The sequence below is a fragment of the Pseudophryne corroboree genome, chromosome 12 (assembly GCF_028390025.1).
Source record: "Pseudophryne corroboree isolate aPseCor3 chromosome 12, aPseCor3.hap2, whole genome shotgun sequence".
NCBI classification, from domain to species: Eukaryota; Metazoa; Chordata; class Amphibia; order Anura; family Myobatrachidae; genus Pseudophryne; species Pseudophryne corroboree.
In genome coordinates, this window is record NC_086455.1 from 92,712,875 (window position 1) to 92,737,189 (window position 24,315).

The 24,315-nt window shown below is 47.3% G+C and overlaps 1 protein-coding gene and 1 non-coding gene across 4 annotated transcripts in view; one reads left to right on the forward strand and one right to left on the reverse strand.

Moving 5' to 3' along the window:
- KNL1 (kinetochore scaffold 1) overlaps window positions 1-23,877 on the reverse strand; it is a 431,776-nt gene extending 407,899 nt beyond the window's left edge. For 2 of the 3 annotated variants that reach the window (XM_063947793.1, XM_063947791.1), the window contains exon 1: window positions 23,555-23,877. The gene's annotated coding sequence lies outside the window, so the exon portion shown is untranslated. Of the gene's footprint in view, window positions 1-17,887; window positions 18,061-23,554 lie in introns of all 3 variants that reach the window. The other variant, XM_063947792.1, reaches the window with a different exon arrangement.
- A 108-nt stretch (window positions 23,878-23,985) lies between these two features.
- Window positions 23,986-24,067, forward strand: TRNAS-GCU (transfer RNA serine (anticodon GCU)). The gene has a single exon. It is a non-coding gene; the product is annotated as a tRNA-Ser (tRNA).
- The last annotated feature ends 248 nt before the right edge of the window (window positions 24,068-24,315 follow it).

The following is a 24,315-nucleotide window of genomic DNA, read 5'->3' on the forward strand; positions in this document are numbered from 1 at the left end:
ACCTGTTGAAGATACAATTTGTGAATTGCATTTAAAACTATCTCCCTTTCTGGGGGAGAAGCTGGTAGGGCAGATTTGAAAAACCGGCGAGGAGGCACCTCTTCGAATAAAAGCTTGTACCCCTGGGAAACAATTTTTATTGCCCAGGGATCCACCTGTGAGTGAACCCAGATGTGGCTGAAAAGTCGAAGACGTGCTCCCACTGGGGCGGACACCCTCAGCGGAGCCCCAGCGTCATGCGGTGAATTTTGTAGAGGCCGGGGAGGACTTCTGCTCCTGGGAACTAGCTGTGGTAGGCAGCTTTTTCCCTCTGCCCTTACCTCTGGCAAGAAAGGACGATCCTTGTACTCTTTTGTTTTTATTTGACCGAAAGGACTGCATTTGATAATGTGGCGCTTTCTTAGGCTGTGAGAGAATATAAGGCAAAAAATTTGATTTACCTGCCGTAGCTGTGGAGACCAGGTCCGAGAGACCTTCCCCAAACAATTCCTCCCCCTTGTAAGGTAAAACCTCCATATGCCTCTTTGAGTCGGCATCACTTGTCCATTGCCGGGTCCATAGGACTCGTCTAGCAGAAATCGATATAGCGTTGAATCTAGAACCCAGTAGGCCAATGTCTCTCTGAGCATCCATCATATATAAGACCGCATCATTAATATGACCCAGGGTCAATAAAATGGTATCCTTATCCAGGGTATCCAATTCCGCCGATAAGGTATCTGTCCACGCTGCTACAGCGCTACAAACCCAAGCCGACGCTATCGCCGGTCTGAGTAAGGTACCAGAGTGTGTGTGTAAATGGACTTTAAGGTAGCCTCCTGCTTGCGATCAGTATATTGGGATGGCAGTGCTACCTTTTTGGATAAGCGTGTCAACGCTTTGTCCACCCTTGGGGAGGAATCCCACCGCATCCTGTCCTTAGCCAGGAAAGGATACGCCATAAGAATCCTTTTGGGAATCTGCAGTTTGTCTGGAGATTCCCACGCTTTTTCAAATAACTCGTTCAGCTCATGAGAAGGGGTAAAGGTTACCTCAGGTTTCTTTTCCTTATACATGTGTACCCTCGTTCCTCTGTGATATGTAAAACATCCTTTATTGCAATAATCATATATTGAATACTTTTAGCCAATTTTGGCTGTAACTTTGCATCATTGTAGTCGACGCTTTTGAGACCCCGAGGGTCCCTGCGACATAGGGGCAGGCAGGGCCTGACTCTGCATAATTCCTGGACTCAGTTTTGTCCAACCTTTTGTGCAATAAATTCACATTAGCCCTTAAAACATTCCACATATCCACCCAGTCAGGTGTCGGTGTTGCCGACTGAGACACCACATTCATTTGCTCCACCTCCTCGCTAGGAAAGCCTTCTACCTCAGACATGCCGACACACGCGTACCGACACACCACACACTCAGGGAAACCTCTAATCTGAAGACAGTTCCCCCACAAGGCCCTATGGAGAGACAGAGAGAGAGTATGCCAGCACACACCCAGCGCTAATGACCCAGGAAAAAACACACTATGTTTACCCAGGTAGCGCTGTAATTATCTATTTGCGCCAAATTATGTGCCCCCCCCTTTTTTAAAAACCCTCTTTCACCGTGGTAAGCAGGGGAGAGTCCGGGTAGCTTCCTCTCAGCAGTGTGCTGTGGAGAAAATGGCGCTAGTGAGTGCTGAGGAACAAGCTCCGCCCCCTCAGCGGCGGGCTTCGGTCCCGCTGAAAAATTCAAAAACTGGCGGGGGATCTCTTTTATATACAATGCCCAGCCTGTATATATGCTTATTGCCAGATTTGGAGGTCCTTATTGCTGCCCAGGGCGCCCCCCCTTCCCCGGCGCCCTTACAGTGACTGCAGTTTGTGTGTGCTGTGTGGGAGCAATGGCGCACAGAGTTACCTCAGTGAAGATCTGAAGTCTTCTGCTGCCTCTGAAGTCTTCTTTCTTCACATACTCACCCGGCTTCTATCTTCCGGCTCTGCGAGGAGGATGGCGGCGTGGCTCTGGGACGAACGGCGAGGGTGAGACCTGCGTTCCATTCCCTCTGGAGCTAATGGTGTCCAGTAGCCTAAGAAACAGAGCCTAACATTAAAGTAGGTCTGTTTCTCTCCCCTCAGTCCCACGATGCAGGGAGTCTGTTGCCAGCAGGCTCCCTGAAAATAAAAAACCTAACAAATATACTTTCTTTCAGGAAACTCAGGAGAGCTCCCTGTAATGCACCCAGTCTCTTCTGGGCACAGTAGTAAAACTGAGGTCTGGAGGAGGGGCATAGAGGGAGGAGCCAGTGCACACCCAAACCTAAAGTCTTTCTTAAAGTGCCCATGTCTCCTGCGGAGCCCGTCTATCCCCATGGTCCTTACGGAGTCCCCAGCATCCTCTAGGACGTAAGAGAAAAGGACCTGAGGTTTAGAATTGCTCGTACCAAACCATCCGGTTTCGGTACTACAAACAAGTTGGAATAGATGAGGTGGAACTGCAACAATGACTTGAGTCTGTAACAGTTTTTGGATGGCCTGCTGTAAAGTTATACTTGCCTCTTGAGAAGCTGGTAAGCCTGATTTGAAGAAGCTGTGAGGTGGGAGCTCTTGGAACTCCAGTTGTAGCCCTGGGAAATAAAGATCTATTACCCAGGGATCCCGGCACGAACTTGACCAGATGTGACTGAAGAATTTTAGTCGGGCTCCCACAGTCCTCCAGGCTTTGCGGTCCACCATCATGCCGAAGCAGAGCCTGAGCTCTATTCCTGAACACCTGCAGTTGTTGTTTGCGTGGTTTACCTCTTGCGCCTCTGGAGGCTGTAGAAGCACTTCTGGATTTACCCTTAAACTTGGCTGTCCGAAAGGACTGTAAATTTGAAGCTGAATAAGCTTTCCTGGCTGGGGGAGCTGCGGAAGGAAGATACATAGACCCACCGCAGTAGCTTTGGAGATCCATTTGTCTAGTTCATCTCCAAACAAGGCCTCTCCTGTGAATGGTAGGCCTTCCCTGGAGTCCACATCAGTAGTCCACTGGCGTAGCCATAAGCCCATTAAACAAACCTCTCTCTTTTATGGCTTCCACAAGAAAGTTTGCAGAGTCCTGTGTATGCTGCAGGAATAAAACACCCCCCCTAGACAAGGAATCTAACCCCTCAATTAGGTTACCTGACCATTTAGCAATGGCTTTTGTGATCTACAAACATGCAATAGTGGGTCTCTGGGACACCCCAGCAGCTGTGTACAATGATTTGAGTGTAGTCTCAATTTTACGATCAGCCGTATCTTTTAGGGAGACCAGGGACAGGCAATACAATTTTTGACAGCCTATTGACTAATGCGTCCACTATCTGTGGATATTCCCATTTTTTCCTATCCTCCAGATGAAAAGGAAAAGATGAGTGCAACCTTTTAGGTATTTGAAATTTCTTATAGGGATTAACCCACGGTTCTTCAGACAGGGTACTCAATTCCTTTGGATGCAGGAAAAGTGACTGAGGACTTCTTTTTTACATTAAAATAGGATTTTAAATTGCCTACCGGTAAAACCTTTTCTCGTAGTCCGTAGAGGATGCTGGGGTCCATTTAGTACCATGGGGTATACACAGGTCTTTTGGGAGCCACTGGCACTTTAAGAGTTTAATAGTGTGGGCTGGCCCCTCCTACCAGACTGTGCCCGAGGAGACGGACATACTTCGAGAGAAGGAAATACACAGATAGTGGTGAGATTCACACCAGCTCACACATAACAAAAAGGAAAGCCAAGCTAACCAACTTGGAACAACTCAGCAACGGCTGAAACAACAATACTAAACCAAGTAACAATGCAGGAATACGAAGCACTGGGCGGGCGCCCAACATCCTCTACGGACTACGAGAAAAGGATTTACCGGTAGGTAATTAAAATCCTATTTTCTCTTACGTCCTAGAGGATGCTGGGGTTCATTTAGTACCATGGGGATGTACCAAAGTAAGGGAGGGAGAGTGCTGCGGTTCCTGCAGAACAGATTGGCCTCTGAGTACCTAAAGTTTGGTCAAAGTATCTAACTTGTAGAACTCAGCAAACGTGTTTGGCCCAGACCAAGTAGCTGCTAGGCAAAGCTGTAAAGCAGGCACACTCCGGGCAGCCGCCCAGTTAGAACCCACTTTACGAGTAGAGTAGGCGTTAACAGATTTTGGACACGGCAAGCCTGCCGTACAATGGGGGACATTCCGAGTTGATCGCTAGCTGAAAATTTTTGCTGCGCAGCGATGACGCAAAAAAAAAAAGGCACTTCTGCGTATGCGGCGCAATGCGCACGCGCGACGTACTTTCACAACGGCCGATGTAATTTTACACAAGGTCTTGCGAAGCTTTTCAGTCACACTGCTGGCCGCAGAGTGATTGACAGGAAGAGGGCGTTTCTGGGTGTCAACTGACCGTTTTCAGGGAGTGTTCAGAAAAACGCAGGCATGCCAGGTAAAACGCAGGCATGGCTGGGCGAACGCACGGCGTGTTTGTGACATCAAATCCGGAACTGAACAGTCTGAAGTGATCGCAAGTGCCGAGTAGGTCTGGAGCTACTCTAAACCTGCACAATTTTTTTTTCTGCAGTCGCTCTACGAACCTTTCGTTCGCACTTCTGCTAAGCTAAAATACACTCCCAAAGGACGGCGGCTTAGCGTTTGCACGGCTGCTAAAAACTTCAAGCGAGCGATCAACTCGGAATGACCCCCCAATAAGCATGCTGCATAGCAAACCTGATCCAACGAAAAATCGTCTGCTTAGAAGCAGGACACCCAACCTTGTTGGGATTATAAAGGACAAAACAGAGCGCCCGAATTTCTGTGACGAGAATTTCTCTTTACATAAATTTTCAAAGCCCTCACCACATCCAAGGACTTTGAAGTAATTGAGTCAGTAGCCGCTGGCACTACAATAGGTTGGTTTATATGAAAAAGCGGACACAACCTTTGAAAGAAATTGCTGACGCGTTCTGAGCTCAGCTCTATCTTCATGGAAAATCAAATAGGGGCTCTTGCATGACAATGCCCCCAATTCTGTCACACGTCTAGCAGATGCCAATGCCAACAGTGTGACCGCCTTCCAAGTAAGAAACTTGACGTCATCCTCCCACAAAAGTTCAAACCAATCCGATTGCAGGAACTGCAGCACCACATTATGATCCCAAGGTGCCGTAGGAGGCACAAAGGGTGGTTGGATGTGCAGAACCCCTTTCAAGAATGTCTGAACCTCAGGGAGGGCAGCCAATTGTTTCTGGAAGAAAATGAACAAGGCCGAAATCTGGACTTTTATGAAGCCCAAGCGTAGGCCCATAGCCACACCTGCCTGCAGAAAGAGGAGAAAACCGTCCCAGTTGAAACTCCACCGTTAGAAACTTCTTGGATTCACACCAAGAAACATACTTTTTCCAAATTCGATGGTAATGTTTAGACGTAACTCCATTCCTAGCAGGAATGCCCTTTTTCAGAACGCCCTTCCGAACTAAGGGCCTAATTCTGAGTTGATCGCAGCAACAATTTTGTTAGCAGTTGGGCAAAACCATGTGCACTGCAGGGGGGCAGATATAACATGTGCAGAGAGAGTTAGATTTGGGTGGGGTGTATTCAAACTGAAATCTAAATTGCAGTGTAAAAATAAAGCAGCCAGTATTTACCCTGCACAGAAACAAAATAACCCACCCAAATCCAACTCTCTGCACATGTTATATCTGCCCCCCACCCCCTGCAGTGCACATGGTTTTGCCCAATTGCTAACAAACTTGCTGCTGCGATCAACTCAGAATGAGGGCCTAAGATCTGGCGTTCAACCTCCATGCCGTCAAACGTAGCCGCGGTAAGTCTTGATAAGCAAACGGCCCCTGTTGAAGAAGGTCCGCGCGAAGAGGAAGAGGCCTCGGATCCTCCAGGAGTAATTCCAGAAGATCGGCGTACCAAGCCCTCCTTGGCCAGTCCAGAGCAATGAGGATCGCCTTAACCTTTGTTCTTTTTATTAGTTTGAGAATCCTTGGGATGAGTGGAAGTGGGGGGAACACATACACTGACTGGAACACCCACGGAGTTACCAGTGCGTCCACTGCCACTGCCTGTGGGTCTCTTGACCTGGAGCAGTACCTGTGAAGCTTCTTGTTGAGGCGAGAGGCCATCATGTCTACCTGAGGTACGCCCCAACGGCTTGGCTCCTCTGCGAACACCTCCGGGTGGAGGCCCCATTCTCCTGAATGGAGATTGTGTCTGCTGAGGAAGTCCGCTTCCCAGTTGTCCACTCCCTGAATGAAGATTGCTGATAGCACCACCGCGTGCTTTTCTGCCCAGGCGAGGATTCTTGTTACCTCTGACACTGCCGCTCTGCTCTTCGTTCCGCCCCGTCGGTTTATGTAGGACACTGGCGTTAAATTGTCCGACTGAACCTGAATGGCCTGATCTTGCAGAAGATGTGTCGCTTGTAGAAGGCAGTTGTATATGGCCTTTAGTTCCAGAATGGTTTATCAGAAGGATGGATTCCAAACTTGACCACTTTCCTTGTAAATTTTCCCCTTGGGTGACTGCTCCCCAACCTCTGAGACTTCCATCCGTGGTTAGAAGGATCCAATTCTGAATCCTGAACCTGCGGCCCTCGAGTATGTGAGAAGTTTGCAGCCACCAGAGGAGCAAAATTCTGGCTTTCAGTGACAGGCATATCCGCTGGTGCATGTGAAGATGTGATCCCGACTATTTGCCTAGGAGATCCAGTTGGAAGGACCTCGCATGGAATCTTCCGTACTGAAGAGCCTCGTAGGAGGCTACCATCTTCCCCAGACGGCTAACGCACTGATGAACTTCCGTGTCGAGAATCATCCCCTGGAAGGGCAGTCTCCTTATTGGCTCCAAATGTGACTTTGGGAGGTTCAGGATTCACCCATGATCCTGGAGTAGTAGACTTAAGAGAGCAATACTCTGCAACAACCTCTCCCTGGAAAATGCTTTTATCAGGAGATCGTCCCGATATGGAATTATGTTCACTCCTTGCCTGAGGAGGAGTAGCATCATCTCTGCCATGACCTTCGTGAACACTCTGTGTGCTGTGGAGAGGCCAAACAGCAGTGCCTGGAACGTATAGTGACAATCCAGCAGCGCAAATCTAAGATAAGCCTGGTGAGGCTGCTGGATCGGAATGGGAAGGTACGAATTCCTGATATCCAGGAATACTAGGAATTCCCCCTCCTCTAGACCTGAGATCACCGCTCTCAGATACTCCATCTTGAATTCCCTTAAGTAGGGGTTCAATGACTTTAGGTTTAAAAATCGGCCTTACCAAACCATCCGGTTTCGGCACCACAAACAGGTTTGACTAATAACCCTTGTGGTGCAGGTGAGGTGGAACTGGGACAACATCTGTTATGACCAATTTTTGAATAGCTTCCTGTAGGATAGCGCTGTCTGTCAGCGAAACTGGTAAGCCTGAGTTGAAGAATCTGTGAGGTCTGAGTTCCTGAAACTCCAGTCTGTAGCCCTGGGTAACAATGTCTGTCACCCAGGGGTCTAGGCCTGACGACACCCAGGTGTGACTGAATTTTTTTTAGTCTCGCTCCCACCTGCCCCATCTCCAGGCTGGGAGGTTTACCGTCATACTGAAGATTTTGAGGAAACAGAACCTGGTTTCGGTTTTTGAGAACCTGTTGGTGCAAGTTTTTTGGATTTTCACCGACCACCCCTAAAGAAGGTTGGACTTCAGTGTGAATGTAGGATAAGATTTCCTAATCGGTGGAGCTGCTGAAGGAAGAAAGGTTGACTTACCTGCAGTTGCCGGGGAAATCCACGGACCCAATGCATCCCCAAACAGAGCCTGACCTGTGAAGGTTAAGTTCGCTTTTCTTGGATTCTGCATCCGCAGTCCATTGGCATAGCCAGAGTCCTCTGCGTGCTGAGACCGCCATGGAAGTAGCCCTTGCATTCAACATTCCAAGGTCTTTCATGGCCTCCACCATGAACCCAGCAGAATCCTGTATGTGACGCAAAAATAAATCAATGTTACTCCTATCCATAGTATCCAAGTCCTCTAGTAATGTGCCTGACCACTTTACTATGGCTTTAGAAATCCATGCACAAGCAATAGTGGGCCTTAAACCACGCCTGTAGCAGTGTATAGAGATTTGAGTGTAGTCAAAATCTTGCGGTCAGCCGACTCTTTAAGGGCGGTTGAATCTTGGACAGGTAAAACCACCTTTTTAGACAACCTAGATACAGAAGCGTCTACTATAGGTGGGTTTTGCCATTTCTTTCTGTCCTCTTCAGGGAAATGAAAAGCAATGAGAACCCTATTTGGTATCTGGAACTTTCTCTCTGGGTTTTCCCAGGATTTTTCAAATAATAAGAATTTACTTACCGATAATTCTATTTCTCGGAGTCCGTAGTGGATGCTGGGGTTCCTGAAAGGACCATGGGGAATAGCGGCTCCGCAGGAGACAGGGCACAAAAGTAAAGCTTTTACAGGTCAGGTGGTGTGTACTGGCTCCTCCCCCTATGACCCTCCTCCAGACTCCAGTTAGGTACTGTGCCCGGACGAGCGTACACAATAAGGGAGGATTTTGAATCCCGGGTAAGACTCATACCAGCCACACCAATCACACCGTACAACTTGTGATCTAAACCCAGTTAACAGTATGATAACAGAGGAGCCTCTGAAAGATGGCTTCCTAAACAATAACCCGAATTAGTTAACAATAACTATGTACAAGTATTGCAGATAATCCGCACTTGGGATGGGCGCCCAGCATCCACTACGGACTCCGAGAAATAGAATTATCGGTAAGTAAATTCTTATTTTCTCTATCGTCCTAAGTGGATGCTGGGGTTCCTGAAAGGACCATGGGGATTATACCAAAGCTCCCAAACGGGCGGGAGAGTGCGGATGACTCTGCAGCACCGAATGAGAGAACTCCAGGTCCTCCTTTGCCAGGGTATCAAATTTGTAAAAATTTACAAACGTGTTCTCCCCTGACCACGTAGCTGCTCGGCAGAGTTGTAATGCCGAGACCCCTCGGGCAGCCGCCCAAGATGAGCCCACCTTCCTTGCGGAATGGGCCTTAACAGATTTAGGCTGTGGCAGGCCTGCCACAGAATGTACAAGTTGAATTTTGTTACAAATCCAACGAGCAATCGACTGCTTAGAAGCAGGTGCACCCAACTTGTTGGGTGCATACAGTATAAACAGCGAGTCAGATTTTCTGACTCCAGCCGTCCTTTAAATTTATATTTTTAAGGCTCTGACAACGTCCAACAACTTGGAGTCCTTCAAGTCGTCTGTAGCCGCAGGCACTACAATAGGCTGGTTCAGGTGAAACGCTGATACCACCTTAGGGAGAAAATGCGGACGCGTCCGCAGCTCTGCCCTATGTCGAATGGAAAATTAAATAAGGGCTTTTATAAAACAAAGCCGCCAGTTCAGATACTCTCCCGGCCGAAGCCAGGGCCAGTAACATAGTCACTTTCCATGTGAGATATTTCAAATCCACATTCTTTAGTGGTTCAAACCAATTGGATTTGAGGAAATCTAAAACTACATTTAGATCCCACGGTGCCACCTTAGGCACCACAGGAGGCTGTATATGCAGTACTCCTTTGATAAAAATCTGGACCTCAGGGACTGAGGCCAATTCTTTTTGGAAGAATATTGATAGGGCCGAAATTTGAACCTTAATAGATCCCAATTTGAGACCCATAGACAATCCTGATTGCAGGAAATGTAGGAAAACGACCCAGTTGAAATTCCTCCATCGGAGCACTCCGCTGCTCGCACCACGCAACATATTTTTGCCAAATACGGCGATAATGCTTCGCGGTGACTTCCTTCCTTGCCTTTATCAAGGTAGGAATGACTTCTTCTGGAATGCCTTTTCCTTTTAGGATCTGGCATTCAAACGCCATGCCGTCAAACGCAGCCGCGGTAAGTCTTGAAAAAGACAAGTACCCTGCTGAAGCAGGTCCCTTCTCAGAAGTAGAGGCCACGGATCGTCCGTGACCATCTCTTGAAGTTCCGGGTACCAAGTCCTTCTTGGCCAATCCGGAGCCACTAGTCTTACTCCTCTTTGCCGTATAATCCTCAATACCTTTGGTATGAGAGGCAGAGGAGGAAACACATATACCGACTGGTACACCCAAGGTGTTACCAGCGCGTCCACAGCTATTGCCTGCGGATCTCTTGACCTGGCGCAATACCTGTCCAGTGTTTTGTTGAGGCGAGACGCCATCATGTCCACCATTGGTTTTACCCAACGGTTTAATAGCATGTGGAAAACTTCTGGATGAAGTCCCCACTCTCCCGGGTGAAGGTCGTGTCTGCTGAGGAAGTCTGCTTCCCAGTTGTCCACGCCCGGGATGAATACTGCCGACAGTGCTATCACGTGATTCTCCGCCCAGCGAAGGATCCTGGCAGCTTCTGCCATTGCCCTCCTGCTTCTTGTGCCGCCCTGTCTGTTTACATGGGCGACTGCCGTGATGTTGTCCGACTGGATCAACACCGGTCTTCCTTGAAGCAGAGGTTCCGCCTGGCTTAGAGCATTGTAGATTGCTCTTAGTTCCAGAATGCTTATGTGAAGAGACTTTTTCAGGCTCGACCACACTCCCTGGAAATTTCTTCCCTGTGTGACTGCTCCCCAGCCTCTCAGGCTGGCCTCCGTGGTCACCAGGATCCAATCCTGCATGCCGAATCTGCGGCCCTCCAATAGATGAGCCTCCTGCAACCACCACAGAAGGGATACCCTTGTCCTCGGCGACAGGGTTATCCGCAGGTGCATCTGAAGATGCGACCCTGACCATTTGTCCAACAGATCCCTTTGCATGGAATCTGCCGAAAGGGATTGCTTCGTAAGAAGCTACCATTTTTTCCCAGGACTCTTGTGCATTGATGTACAGACACCTTTCCTGGTTTTAGGAGGTTCCTGACCAGGTCAGATAACTCCTTGGCTTTTTCTTCGGGAAGAAAAACCTTTTTCTGAACTGTGTCCAGAATCATCCCCAGGAACAGCAGACGAGTTGTCGGCATTAATTGGGATTTTGGAATATTCAGAATCCATCCGTGCTGCTTTAGCACCTCTTGAGATAGTGCTAAACCCATCTCTAGCTGTTCTCTGGACCTTGCCCTTATTAGGAGATCGTCCAAGTATGGGATAATTAATACGCCTTTTCTTCGAAGAAGAAATATTATCTCGGCCATTACCTTTGTAAAGACCCGAGGTGCCGTGGACAAACCAAACGGCAGCGTCTGAAACTGATAGTGACAGTTTTGTACAACGAACCTGAGGTACCCCTGGTGTGAGGGGTAATTGGAACGTGGAGATACGCATCCTTGATGTCCAAGGATACCATAAAGTCCCCTTCTTCCAGGTTCGCTATCACTGCTCTGAGTGACTCCATCTTGAACTTGAACTTCTTTATGTACAGTTTCAAGGACTTCAGATTTAGAATAGGCCTTACCGAGCCATCCGGCTTCGGTACCACAAAAAGAGTGGAATAATACCCCTTCCCTTGTTGTAGAAGAGGTACCTTGACTATCACCTGCTGAGAATACAGCTTGTGAATGGCTTCCAAAACCGTCTCCCTTTCTGAGGGGGACGTTGGTAAAGCAGACTTCAGGAAACGGCGAGGTGGCTCTGTCTCTAATTTCAACCTGTACCCCTGAGATATTATCTGCAGGATCCAGGGATTTACCTGCGAGTGAGCCCACTGCGCGCTGTAATTCTTGAGACGACCGCCTACCGCCCCCGAGTCCGCTTGCGAAGCCCCAGCGTCATGCTGAGGCTTTTGTAGAAGCCGGGGAGGGCTTCTGTTCCTGGGAAGGAGCTGCCTGTTGCTGTCTCTTCCCTCGTCCTCTGCCTCGTGGCAGATATGAATAGCCCTTTGCTCTCTTATTTTTAAAGGAACGAAAGGGCTGCGTTGAAAGGTCGGTGCCTTTTTCAGTTGGGGAGTGACTTGAGGTAGAAAGGTGGATTTCCCGGCCGTAGCCGTGGCCACCAAATCCGATAGACCGACCCCAAATAACTCCTCTACGCATCGCCTGTCCACTGTCGTGTCCATAAAGCTCTTCTGGCCGAAATGGACATAGCACTTACCCGTGATGCCAGTGTGCAGATATCGCTCTGTGCATCACGCATATAAAGAAATGCATCCTTTATTTGTTCTAACGACAGTAAAATATTGTCCCTGTCCAGGGTATCAATATTTTCGATCAGGGACTCTGACCAAACTACCCCAGCACTGCACATCCAGGCAGTCGCAATAGCTGGTCGTAGTATAACACCTGCATGTGTGTATATACCTTTTTGGATATTTTCCATCCTCCTATCTGATGGATCTTTAAGTGCGGCCGTCTCAGGAGAGGGTAACGCCACTTGTTTTGATGAGCGTGTTAGCGCTTTGTCCACCCTAGGAGGTGTTTCCCAGCGCTCCCTAACCTCTGGCGGGAAAGGGTATAAAGCCAATAACTTCTTTGAAATTAGCAGTTTTTTTATCGGGGCACCCCACGCTTCATCACACACGTCATTTAATTCTTCTGATTCGGTAAAAACTACTGGTAGTTTTTTCACACCCCACATAATACCCTGTTTAGTGGTACCTGTAGTATCAGCTAAATGTAACATCTCCTTTATTGCCAAAATCATATAACGTGTGGCCCTACTGGAAAATACGGTTGATTCGTCACCTTCACCACCGGAATCAGTGCCTGTGTCTGGGTCTGTGTCGACCGACTGAGGCAAGGGGCGTTTTACAGCCCCTGACGGTGTTTGAGGCGCCTGGACAGGCACTAATTGAGTGTCCGGCCGCCTCATGTCGGCAAACGACTGCTTAAGCGAGTTGACGCTATCCCGTAATTCCACAAATAAAGGCATCCATTCTGGTGTCGACCCCCTAGAAGGTGACATCCTCATATTTGGCAATTGCTCCGCCTCCACACCAATAACGTCCTCATACATGTCGACACACACGTACCGACACACAGCAGACACACAGGGAATGCTCTATACGAAGACAGGACCCACTAGCCCTTTGGGGAGACAGAGGGAGAGTTTGCCAGCACACACCAAAAAGCGCTATATATGACAGGGATAGCCTTATGATTAAGTGCTCCCTTATAGCTGCTTTTATATTAATATATTGCCATTTATTTTGCCCCCCCTCTCTGTTATACCCTGTTTCTGTAGTGCAGTGCAGGGGAGAGACCTGGGAGCCTTCCTGACCAGCGGAGCTGTGACAGAAAATGGCGCCGTGTGCTGAGGAGATAGGCCCCGCCCCTTTTCCGGCGGGCTCGTCTCCCGCTATTTAGTACATTTAGGCAGGGGTAAATATCTCCATATAGCCTCTGGGGCTATATGTGAGGTATTTTTAGCCTTTTTAAAGGTTTTCATTTGCCTCCCAGGGCGCCCCCCCCCCAGCGCCCTGCACCCTCAGTGACTGCCGTGTGAAGTGTGCTGAGAGGAAAATGGCGCACAGCTGCAGTGCTGTGCGCTACCTTAAGAAGACTGCAGGAGTCTTCAGCCGCCGATTCTGGACCTCTTCTTGCTTCAGCATCTGTGAGGGGGCCGGCGGCGTGGCTCCGGTGACCATCCAGGCTGTACCTGTGATCGTCCCTCTGGAGCTTCATGTCCAGTTGCCAAGAAGCCAATCCATCCTGCACGCAGGTGAGTTCACTTCTTCTCCCCTCTGTCCCTCGTTGCAGTGATCCTGTTGCCAGCAGGAATCACTGTAAAATAAAAAACCTAAGCTAAACTCTCTAAGCAGCTCTTTATGAGAGCCACCTAGAATTGCACCCTTCTCGGCCGGGCACAAAAATCTAACTGGAGTCTGGAGGAGGGTCATAGGGGGAGGAGCCAGTACACACCACCTGACCTGTAAAAGCTTTACTTTTGTGCCCTGTCTCCTGCGGAGCCGCTATTCCCCATGGTCCTTTCAGGAACCCCAGCATCCACTTAGGACGATAGAGAAAAAGAGTTTAGCTCTTTAGAAGCCGGGAAGGTGAGGGAGGATTTCTTATTTTCCGTAAAATAAGAATCCTGTTCAGGTACCTTTTCAGTAATATGCAAAACATTCCTAATGGCTTCAATCATCAGCTGCACCCCTTTAGCACCATGCATATCCCCATCACCAGTATCAGAGTCGGTATGAGTGTCAACTTGCATTATTTGGACAAGTGTACGTATTTTAGGTGGGGTATTTGAGGCAGTAGGAGCAGACTCTGCAAACCCTCTACAGACTGTCTCAAAAACTGCGTCTCTTTCTCATTATGTGACATCCTTGATGAAATCTGGAATATCAATCCCCTTAAAGAATCCTCCCATGGAGGTTCGGATACGGAATGTTGGGAAAGCACATTGCAGTCCTGAGTACATGGGATAGACTCCTCAGGAAAAGATACACACTCTGCAGCACATGATACAGAGCCCTTATCATGGTAATGTGGATAAATACACATACAGGAAAATGACAGACAGTTTCCCCCAGAGTTCCTTCAGAGAGTCACAGAGCATAAGGAGCCAGCCACACAGCGCCCTTTGGAGCATTTCTTATGATAAAAGCCTACAGCCGACTATTCAACCTTAATAGGTAGAATAGTACTAAACACACACTCCCCTATAACATCCTGGTACCGCAGTAACTGGAGTTAGATGGAGGGTCAGCGCTCCCTGTCAGCGTGCTTTTGCGCTCTGCAGGGAGAAAATGACGGTGGCGAGTGCTGGATCCGCTCTGAGAAGTCCCCGTCCCCTTTAATGGCACACGGCTTCCCGCACACAATATGGATTATACTGGCCTGAGGTCTTTAGTGCTAACAGCGGGATTTGCCGCTGTTAGCTGCTTTGCCAGTGTAAGGGGATCGCTCTGGCCCAGGACGTCCCTCAGCAACATAGAAATGTTGCGAAGCCTTCATCGAGCGCAGCCTGACTAAGCTGCGCTCCCACCCTTGTACCGCCATTCCCGCCGGCGACCCGCTAACCGGGACGCCGGCGCTGAACTCACCACTCTTCTTTCTTCTGGCTTTGTTGATGGGGGGGGCGGCCATGCTGCGGGAGTGAGCGGTCGCCTCGTGGGCTTGCGATCAGCACTCTCAGGAGCTCTGTGTCCTGTCAGCGGAGATAGAGAACCATTAACTTATAGAGTTGGTTTCTACTCGCCCCTAAGTCCCACGAAGCAGGAAGGCTATTACCAGCAGCCTCCCTGTACGTAACAACTCTTAGAAAAAAAATAAAACTAGAAAAACTCCTAGGAGCTCCCCTAGCTGTGACCGGCTCCTCCGGGTACATTTTCTAAACAGAGTCTGGTAGGAGGGGCATAGAGGGAGGGGCCAGACCACACTATTAATCTCTTAAAGTGCCAGTGGCTCCCAAAGGACAAGTCTATACTCCATGGTACTAAACGGACCCCAGCATCCTCTAGGACGTAAGAGAAAATAAGATTCCTCACACTCCTCCGACACCTTATCAGGAATATTCAGAACATCTGATAACCTATGTAAGAGCCTCTATTCCCTGTGCCAGAGTAGCATCCCCCCCCCCCTCCATGTCTGACCCGTTAGCGTCAGAGTCAGACTGCAGGATATGGGCTAGAGATCGTTTTTGCAGACAATTGGGAGGAGACTGAGATGCTGCTTTGTGGATTGAGTCTCTATTCATAAACTCATCCACAGTATGTAAAAAGAAAAAAATTCCTCTTAAGGCGCTGCAAGAATGGAGCAGCAACAGACAGTACAAAAATAGGTCACCAACCTATTAAAACAATGTTTAACAGAAAAAGTAGTCTCACTTTCTGCGCTCCAAATGTCCCCTCGATTAGATGGTCCTCACAAAGGTAATGATATTACATGAAATAAAAATAAAAAACATTACACAACATACTGTAATACTGTATATTGAATAAAGTTCTTTCCACTGTGTAGAGGGAAAAAATAGGTGATGGAAAATGGTCCCAATAGAGATCGGACGTCCACCTTCTTATAGGATCACCCAAAGTGATGTCGTGAAGACGTGACAATGAATCCTTACATGTATGCTTGCTTGTATAAATGGAGTAGAATGCACATAAAGGTTTCTTTGTTGGAGAGGTTCTCTCTTTAACCCGTGTGATGAGGATAAATATCACTCATATGGTGGATATAAAAAATTAAAAAGAGAGAATTAGGGCAAAGCAAACCCTTTTTATTTAGAAATAAAACACAAATGAACAACCAGCCATACCATAGTAGGAAACAGAGATGAAAATCAACTGACACAGTATGACCCAGGTATCAAAATGTCATATGTTCCCTTTTATGGATAAACTGGTTTGGACATCAATATTGCACTGTATCAACGCGTTTCGACGCTCTGCAGCGTTTTTATCAAGATTTAACAGTGTATGTAACACTGATGTGCAGCCTCTCATGTGTAATCTGTCTTAAGTATTGCGTCTCTTTCTCATTGCGGGATAGTTTTGTAGAAATATTTGAGATCATTCCCTTAATGGAATTAACCCATTCCGGTTCAGCCCCCCCTATTCTGTGAAGGTGCACTGCCCTGAGTACCCAGTAGTGAGCAACCTAGTGAAGACCAACATCTGCTGTACAAGAAACACACTCTTTGCCTGACATTTAAATGCGACAGCACACACACAGGAAAAGTTTAAGCACAATTAACCCACAAAGAGCCCTTCAGGGAGACACAGTTATTTGGAGCCAGCCCCCACCACACCCTTATCGCTAATGCCAAGCTTAGCCGGGTCGCAGACTAAGTACCCTGATAGGGGACTTAGTACACTAATAATCCCCCCCCCCCCCCCCCCGCTACGTACCGCTGAGGTAATCTGGAGTCACACCGGAGGAGCTGCGCATACCTATCAGTCAGCGTCTGTGCCCACTGCAGAGGGAAAATGGCGCTGGTGAGCTGCCTGATCCTCTCATAGTGAAGCCCCGCCCCTTCAATGGCAGGCGGCCTTTCCGCTTTTTTTATGCTGGCTGAGGTAATCTGTTGCTTAAAATGGAGAGAAAACCATTTTAAGGCTGTTTTTGCCAATGTAGGTACTGTGTAGTGTACTGAGACGCAGCTGTGTACTGTGTCTGGATACGCATTCCGCACCGGTTAGAAGCCGTGCGTCTCCATACCTTTATGCTGCCATAATGGCCGGCGACCCGCTAGTCGGGACGCCGGCTTAGTACTCACCACTCTTCTAGCTCTGTTAGGGGTGGCTGCGTGCTGCGGGAATGTACGCTCGTCGTGGTGGGGCTTGCGAATAGTTCCCTCAGGAGCTCAATGTCCTGTCAGCGGGGAACGGGACCATTATCCCTTCAAGAGGTTGGCCTGTTTTATCCCCCCTAAGTCCCACGAAGCAGGCAGGCTGGTGCCAACCAGCCCTGCCAGAAAATATCAAACATATAAAATAAATGCAGAAAACTCTTCCGGAGCTTCCATAAGCTTGACCGGTACCTCTGGGCACATTTTCTAAACAGAGTCTGGTAGGGGGGGCATAGAGGGAGGACCCAGCCCACACTATCAAATTCTTAAAGTGCCCATGGCTCCTAGTGGACCAGTCTTTACCCCAAGGTACCAAATGGAACCTCAGTATCTTCTAGGACAAGCATATCCAAACTGCGGCCCTCCAGCTGTTGTGAAACTACATATCTCAGCATGCCCTGACACAGTTTTGCTGTCAGAGAATGCTAAAGCTGTATCAGGGCATGCTGGGATGTGTAGTTTCTCAACAGCTGGAGGGCCGCAGTTTGGACATGCCTGCTCTAGGACATGAGAGAAATAAAGAAAATGAAAAATATATATCTTGGCCTGTTCATTACTTTTAACAATCCAGTATATTATGTACAATGACATTTTAATACTAAAATACTTTTTTTTTTTTTTTTTTTAAATTGATCATTTTTGTCTTTCACATAATTTAAGAAAATGTACTACAGATCATTACCATTTGGTGCTGCTGCTCTGGATGGATGATGCTACTTGAGGGATTGGAAATGGATAAAGGTTTTATTTGTTTATTGGATTTCCATTTCAGATTTTGATTTTGCCGAGAATTACTCATTCGTCATGCAGGATGAGGCCCATATCTATCATTGGACAGGTGCTCAAACTAGAATTCTTCCATTTGTTGTGTGTTTCAAGGGAAAAACAAAAAAATTAGAATCTTAGCTACTACAGTATGTTATTGTTATACAGGTTGAGTATCCCATATCCAAATATTCCGAAATACGGAATATTCCGAAATACGGACTTTGAGTGAGAGTGAAATACTGAAATCTTTGTTTTTTGATGGCTAAATGTACAAGTTATTAAAAATATTCTATTAAATGACCTTCAGGCTGTGTGTATAAGGTGTATATGAAACATAAATGAATTGTGTGACTGTACACACACTTTGTTTAATGCACAAAGTTATAAAAAAATATTGGCTAAAATTGACTTCAGGCTGTATGTATAAGGTGTATATGAAACAAATGCATTCTGTGCTTAGATTTAGGTCCCATCACGTTATCTCATTATGGTATGCAATTATTCCAAAATACGAAAAAATACGATATCCAAACTAGCTCTGGTCCCAAGCATTTTGGATAAGGGATACTCAACCTGTAGTATGTTGTTATTTCAGACCGTCAGGGACAGTGACAGGTCTACTGATTCCAAGGGAAACTCAATCTTAATGGAGACATGTCAGAAACCACCAAAAAAGATTTTTAACTTCTTCAATGGGTCAGCCACACAATTTAAGAACAAGAAAAACGTTACCAACTTACGCTCTCATAAAGATCATTTTGGTATGGTATAGAAGCAGAGTATCATTTTTTAGCAACTGCTCACGGCAAAGGGCCTTGCAATGCTGTAGGTAGCACAGGGAAGAAGAGGTTAGCATCCCAAACGAACAAAATTAATTCTAAGAAACGGACATCCCAAGAAAAGCTCACACTAGTAGTCCATCAAGTTCAACCTGAATTATATTGCATTCCCTATTCTATTTAGGTTAAAGGCCAGTGATCGCGCCGAGACCACCCCCACCCCCCAAAAAGAAAAAGTGGGTCCCCTCACTTTTAAAAATTGGGGTCCTACCTGTCCTTTTCTGGGTACCCATCGGAATTAAGGTTTTAGTCTCATTAATGATTGAAATATAAAATAAAAAAAGAACAGACTTGATTTGGACACTACAAAGGTGTTCCAAGGGGGAGGATGGGGTGACAATGCTGCTGGGCTGTGTAGCATACAGGACACTTGAATTGGTGCTCCCCCATCCACAGTGAAAATCAGAGACAGTGCGGGCCGAAGTCACAGAGGTACTAAATCTGACTAACATCAGCTAAGACTCCACAAACTCTTCGTCTAACAATCTTATAGGACAGGAGAAAACTGCAGAAGACATACTCAATCTTAAAGGGTAAACAACTTCAACACATTGAAGTGACAATACACAGAAAAACACCTTATGGCAGTGGTTCCCAAACTGTGTGCTGTGGCTCCCTGGGGTGCCTCGGGACACTTGCAGGGGTGCCTTGGATTGGTGGTCCAGGACCAATTCAAATTATTTATGGTCAATATAATAGACAAAACCAGTGCTGGTAGCTGTCAGTCATAAAATATGGGTACAAACAGAAGCAAATCTTGTCCCTCACCACACAATTGAGCCTAGGATGACATACAAACACAATCTAAATTTAATATTTCTTTCTAAACTTCTCAATAAGAAATTTTTGGCCTAGGGGTGCCGTGAAAAAATTCTGATACTCTAGGGTGCAGTGATTCAAAAAAGTTTGGAAACCACGGCCTTATGGTTTAATCTCCATGTTTATTTCAATTTAAAACCTTCAGTCACATTGGGGTCGATTCAATTCGGCAACAGTTGAATAGCGCCGGGAGTTTGCTCCCGGCGCTATTCAATACAGCGACGACTGACCCTCAATTGTCGGGAATTCTTCTCATCCCCGGGGGATGAGAGAAGAATTCCCGACAAAAGTGCTGCCGCGTGGCCGGCGCGAGGCTGATTCTGTCGGGAATCAGCATCGCCGCGGGTAGTTAAGTCGGAGAATGCCCGTTCTCCCGACAAAACTACCTGTTAAGTCGGCGAGAGCGGGCCATCGCCGACTTAACTTGAGCTGAATTGAATAGCATCGGGAGCTAATTCCTGGTGCTATTCAACTGTTGCCGAATTGAATCGACCCCATTGAGAGGACTCAATGTACATTTTATGTTTTAATCTACATATATTCAGATGTAACAGGAATAATAAGCAGTAACAAACCTAGATGAGAATCAGTGCAACAGAACACAGTGCATTTAATGGTGATCCAACTTCTTATTAAGGATTGGTAATCCAGCAGCATGCTGGTGCAGTAAGAACCAGCTCAAGCTAAGTGCGTGCTTTGCTTCTTGTACCTAGCAGCACAGACCTCCCGCCAGCAGCAGCAGCAGCAGATGCTATGTGTACAGCAGTGATGGGCAACCAGGTATGCACCAAGAGCTGGATGAGCAGCCCTCTAACAGGGCCACACATTACACTTAATCCATATCTCCCAACTATATAAAGGAGGAATCAGGACAAAAAAGGTACACATGGGAAGGAAGCCAGGCGGGGGCAAGAGCACAAATGTGTCCTCAAACATCTTGCTTCAATACGCCACGCAGCAGGAGATGCCTGGCGTGAGTGAAATGACGGATGCAATTCAGCTAGCGTTGGGCGCCTTATTGTGCCAAACATGCGTCCTATGCGCATTGCGTACAAGAGACATGCCTACATTCCTAGAAAAAACACTAACGTAGCATTTCATATGCAGATACAGACACATATATTGCGGTGGCGTGTACACTGCACAATATCAGTTTGTCGCTGGGTCACAACGTTGTTTAGTGTGTACCCAGCTTAAAAGGTGTCCGTACACGTTAAGATCTGTCCGACAATATAAAGTTAGCAGGTTGGAAGGAAAATCTGGTCATGTACAGGAGCAAATGACAATCGACCATTTGCTCCCAAACACTGGAAAAAGACTGGTCAATAGTCATCGACAGGTATTTTATTTCACAGCCTCAGACCCTGCAGATATCAAGGAAATACACAGAGATCGCTCAATGTAATGGCCATGATATCGGCATTACTTTCCTGGGGAGGAGACATGTCATGTGAAGGAACAGGGTAAATGTCTGTCAGTCGGCTGCAGTAGGGCATACGCTGCCCAATGTGGCTGACTTCACTTTTTCAAATCGATTATGCGCATACAACAATTATCTGGGCGATCCCCAGCTTAACTCTGTAGCTCACACCTTTTTATGTAAATGCAAGAATGTGGTATGGATACACATCACAGGGAGTATAGAATGAAATGCCTACAATGGTCAAAATTCCAACAAGGTCAAAATACAGACATTTAAAATGTTGACAGGTCAAAAAGTCAACACAAGGTTTTTTTTGTTTGTTTTTAAGTGTGTGTGTGTGTATTCGACATGGACACCGTATAAGTGTAATGCGTCACCTCGCACGGCTCGCTGCACTCGGCACACTATTCCCCCTCAAAGTCCACTGAGATGGTAAAGTATGAACAAGTCAGTTTCAGTTAAAAATGCATGTTGACTTTTTGACCTGTCAACATTTTAAAAGTCGGTCTTTTGACCGTTGGTCAATGGTTGTCGGTATTTTGATTGTAGGTAAATTCACAGGGGCTAGTCCAGCACTTCACATTAAAAGCACCCCTGCAGTGCAGCATGCACCAGGTGCACGCAGAGCTTGTGTGCATGACCGAGATGGGACAGTCACTCCCCATTACTATGTAGATGTTGATCGTGCTAGCGGCCCTAAAATGGCCTAAAAATAACAATGGTCTATAGCTGCTAGTTTTAGTAACAATACGTTTTTAGTGGAAAAAAAAAAAAAGGAAGAACAGCTGTAGGAATGGGACCCGGTCTCTAAGTCGACAATGTCTAGGTCGACCACTATTGGTCGACAGTAACTAGGTCGACAGGCCAAAAGGGAGTCATGAGTTTTTCACAATTTTTTTCTCTTTTTTTTTTTTTAACCCTTTCATACTTAACGATCCACGTGACTACGATTGGAACGGTTATCTGTGCCAAGCGAAGCGAGGCACCTTGCCCGAAGCATGCGAGGGGACACGGTGCACTAATTGGGGTTCCCGGTCACTCTACGGAAAAAAAAACACCCCAAAAAAAAAAAAAACACAAAACGCTCATGTCGACCTTTTGACCTGTCGACCCAAAGACCCTGTCGACCTAGACACCATGTCGACCAATAGTGGTCGACCTTCAATACCACACCCGTTGGAATATAGCAATCACCAGGCATACATGCAGGGAGTAAACAGGCAACATGGTGTTAAGTGTCAAATGTGCAACTTGACACTTACGTCAATCATACACATGTATGAAAGCAGATAACAGAAGAACACTTTTCTCTATGGCATCTTCAGACTCAAAATAGTCCATGCGATGGAAATCATGCGACTACAGAAAATGATAGGAATACTGTACTACTGTGGCTTATTTGTATTTCACAGAACAAGATTTACCTTCCGATATGTGTAGGGAGTCCAGTGGTATCAGACAGAACATCGCCACATGTATCCTTTCACTTGCAACATCTCTGCCAAATGAGAGCTCACATGATGCACTACAGGACTTGCAGGCATTGCCAGAGAGGGTGCCAGGCAGTAGGCATGATGCACTACAGGACTTGCAGGCATTGCCAGAGAGGGTGCCAGGCAGTAGGCATGATGCACTACAGGACTTGCAGGCATTGCAAGAGAGGGTGCCAGGCAGTAGGCATGATGCACTACAGGACTTGCAGGCATTGCCAGAGAGGGTGCCAGGCAGTAGGCATGATGCACTACAGGACTTGCAGGCATTGCCAGAGAGGGTGCCAGGCAGTAGGCATGATGCACTACAGGACTTGCAGGCATTGCCAGAGAGGGTGCCAGGCAGTAGGCATGATGCACTACAGGACTTGCAGGCGTTGCCAGAGAGGGTGCCAGGCAGTAGGCATGATGCACTACAGGACTTGCAGGGGTTGCTAGAGAGGGTGCCAGGCAGTAGGCATGATGCACTACAGGACTTGCAGGGATTGTCAGAGAGGGTGCCAGGCAGTAGGCATGATGCACTACAGGACTTGCAGGGATTGTCAGAGAGGGTAACTTTCCCTCTCCCACTCAGGTGGCTAAAATGTTAATACATCTCGCCAATACTTCGATAGCGCTGACAGGTACAGGCACCGGCCTTTGTTAAGTGGCGAAAGCTCCTGTATGAAGCGGGGAAAGTTATTTTCACCAGCTATGGATTTTCAGGGACGTGAAAGAGTGACATTAAGGAAACACAACATCCTCCTACATTACCGAGGACAGGCCTACTAATATAACATGCAGCCTGGAAGCCAGAAAAGCTATTTATACACTATAATAACACAGACATAGGAACCAGCTCTGTGGCTGCCCAGACACCATCACATCAGTGCATATGGACGTACTGGGAGCACTCTACAGACAGGCTGGCTCCCATGCAGACACAGAGATTTCGGTGCACAGTTAATACAGCGATAAGATAGGAGTCTGGCATAGCCACCTCCAGCAGGCTGTATTATTATTACACCTACCTGCAGGATAATGCGGCAGAGCGGAGGCTCGGGCCTGCTGCTCGGAGGGTCCCCCCCCCAGTCAGTCTCCTCACCCACACAATAATACCGGATGATCACACAGCGGCAGCGGTTACACCAGACCCTCTTCTGCCATTTTCAAATTTAGCCGCCCGAGCCCCGGCCACGCCTCCCGATGCTGATTGGAGAATGTTCCTGCCACTCAGACAACTGGGTGTGTACCGTTTGCTCGATAACTGTGGCACCAATGAACAGAGAGAGATAGTATCGCTCTGCTATACAGCGGTGTGTGATGTACGGCAGCTACCGGCCCGGCTGCCAGTGCCCTATCCGTGTAATAACCTGCGTGTGTCCACTCCATAGCCGCCAATAAAATGAATATATGCAGCGAGAGCCTATGTGTAGGCTTCTGATACAGGTCGCAGGCGGATGACGAGGTGGCCGAGTGGTTAAGGCGATGGACTGCTAATCCATTGTGCTCTGCACGCGTGGGTTCGAATCCCATCCTCGTCGAATACTGTTTTACTCTGCACAGAATTATTTCTGTATAGGTCTAGCAATGTTTATGGGCTGTTTTTTTTTTTTTTTTTTGCTGTGTTGGATTTGTCCTGACCTGGTATTTGCGAATAATATCTCCTGGTTTGGTAATGTAGCCTCTTCACAGGAGTCCATGGAAAGAGGCTTAATTTACCCTAACAGGAACTGCATAATGTTATAGTGTGTCCCGGAAAATAAATGCTAACTGAATAATCACAATTGAA